The sequence below is a fragment of the Nicotiana tomentosiformis genome, chromosome 12 (genome assembly GCF_000390325.3).
Source record: "Nicotiana tomentosiformis chromosome 12, ASM39032v3, whole genome shotgun sequence".
In the NCBI taxonomy this organism is placed as follows: domain Eukaryota; kingdom Viridiplantae; phylum Streptophyta; class Magnoliopsida; order Solanales; family Solanaceae; genus Nicotiana; species Nicotiana tomentosiformis.
In genome coordinates, this window is record NC_090823.1 from 62,130,168 (window position 1) to 62,132,903 (window position 2,736).

Here is a 2,736-nt window from a genome sequence, read left to right on the forward strand (position 1 = left end):
ACTCCGAGCAGAAGGCTTCCACTAAAAAAATGATTTTCATTTCATTTGGTTTCTTTTGTAGTCAGTAGCCTAAACTACAGTTGTATTTCCTAACGAAGTATGGCAGTCATACATTTACTACCGTGCTATGGCTGGTTGGGCAGTTACATATTTACCACCGAGCTATGGCCGGTCGGGCAGTCATGCATTTACCAGCGTGCTACAGCCGGTTGGACAGTTATGTATTATTATGTTAATGTGGTATTTCCTTTTAAGTGGAGTATTTTAGTAAAAGTTTTATAAGTATAATTTTGGATAGTTACCATTATTACTATTTTCGAATATGGTAAATTATACACATAATATAAGAAAGTTTATGAGATTTTCTTTATTGTAAAGATAGAAATTATTTTCTCACAAGAAAAGAAGGTTATATTTTTACCATTTTAAGAATTAAGCGTACGAGAATATTTACTCTTTATATGAGATTAGAAAAATTATAAGTTGAGAAAATATATGTATTTTTTTACATGGATGTTTTAATTAAATAATAAGTGTATTTATTTATTTTATATGGTACCATATGGCCATGATAGTGTGATGTATAAAGTGTGTTAAAAGTGAATAGTATTTTAAGTAATTTGAGATAATTCTTAATTATGTGATTAATTAGTTAATTATTAATTAGTACTTAATTAAGGCCTTTTGGATAAAGACCAAAATGTCACGTGGCAGCAAGGCCATGTCCAAATTGTGACTCTTACAATTGAGTGATAGATGGCATATTTATTAATATGTGGCAAGATTTGAGAATTGGACAAGTCTTCTAACATGAATCACATACCATTTTGGGAAAAGGAGACCATTAAATGTCTTAAAAGACATGAATCAATCAGATACCATTTTAGTAAAAATGGAACCATTATGTCTTAAAGACATGAATCACATCTCCATTTTTTTTATAACGTGAGATTTCAAGAATTAAAAATATGATAGTGTCTTCATCACTTCAAAATGAAAATCCCAGAATTCAGAGCACCTTAATTAACGTGAGATTTTACAATATTAAGGGAGTACGGTGTAATCTTTCTCAAGAGAATCGACTCAGGTATATTAAGGCTAATCCTTCTTTCGTTTGGCATGATCCAAGTAATGATACATAAACGTAATGATATTCCATAAATAGTTCTACTCTTAGCAGTTAAGGATGTCTATGTTATACGTTCCCCTACGATCATGCATATCAATTTGAGGACATTAATTACATGTAATAGTTGGCATCCTGTGTTCATGACTTTTCTGAGATTTATTAAGATCACATTCTAGCCCCTCTACGTGTTCTGGGAACGATGTTGTTCCAATTTAATCCTTAATTTTAATACCTTTAATGATATAGAGAAAGCAAGAAAAGGACGGAGACAGATTTGTTGTAATAAGATATTAAGATGCTCTGACCATATTCATACTTATTTGCAACTTACTTGACTAAGTGGGTAAGAGAAAATTGTAGGTCAACTTAGTTGTGTACTAATTACACAGATTTGGTGCTTCATTTTTGGAGTGTTTCTATAGATATTATTTTCATTTCACGGATATTACTCCGAGCAGAAGGCTTCCACTAAAAAAATGATTTTCATTTCATTTGGTTCCTTTTGTAGTCAGTAGCCTAAATTACAGTTGTATTTCCTGATGAAGTATGGCAGTCATACATTTACCACCGTGCTATGGCCGGTTGGGCAGTTACATATTTACCACCAAGCCACGGCTGGTCGGGCAGTCATGCATTTACCACCGCGCTATGGCCGATCGGACTGTTGCCACCGGTTGGGCAGTTATGTATTATTATTTATCACCGGTTGGGCAGTTATGCATTTACCACCGAGCTACAGCCGGTCGGGTAGTTACCACTGATCAGTTAGGTAGTCATGCATCATACGATATGGATAATAGTCTCAAAGACAAGCATTATATATATAAGTATAATGAGTATGCATATACGGTGACACTCCAGAGATTCAGGTTGATTCTTATATATCTTTAATTAATGTTGAATTATGGTTATGTTTCAGTTCTGCCTTACATACTCAGTACATTATTCGTACTGACATCCTTTTGTTGGGGACGCTGCATTCATGCCTACAGGTATAGATAATCAATTTGACGAACCCTCATAGTAGACAAGATTGGCATCCAACGAAGAATCGGTAAGACTCCACTTCTTCGGAGTGCAGCCGAGTCTATGAATCATCGTGTCAGAATTTTGCTACAGACTTATGGGTAGGCCGGTACCCTGTACCATTTGATGTCAAATAATCTTAGAGGCTTTTTAGACAGAGGTTCATATTGTACTGTATGTCAGAGGCCTTGACGGCCCATATGTATTCATGTTTTAAGAAAAATAGTTCAGTGATACAGTGTTGACCACTTATAGTTATACATTACGAGTTGTGGCCATGTTGGCCTATGATAGTTACCAAAAAAAATAATTGTAGAGTAGTTCGCTCGGGCCAGTGCGGCACCGAGTGCCGGCCACGCCTCCCCAGGTTTGGGGCCTGACATAAGATATATAGAATAATCTAGAATATCTACTACAACACTGTCTGAATAAGAAATACAACAAAATGAAAGATAAGGGAAGGTGACTCCGAGTCCTACGGTCACCGAGCCAGTATACCTTGAAGTCTCCGGATAACAGCTACAATCAAACACTAACGTCCAATACGAGCAGACATACCTGGATCTATATAAAAAGATGTG

At 35.5% G+C, this 2,736-nt stretch overlaps 1 long non-coding RNA gene across 1 annotated transcript; it reads left to right on the forward strand.

Annotated features, from left to right (window-relative positions):
* The first annotated feature begins 838 nt into the window (after positions 1-838).
* Positions 839-2,389, forward strand: LOC108945138 (uncharacterized). The gene is made up of 2 exons (XR_001969266.1): positions 839-1,087; positions 2,122-2,389. It is a non-coding gene; the product is annotated as an uncharacterized lncRNA (long non-coding RNA).
* The last annotated feature ends 347 nt before the right edge of the window (positions 2,390-2,736 follow it).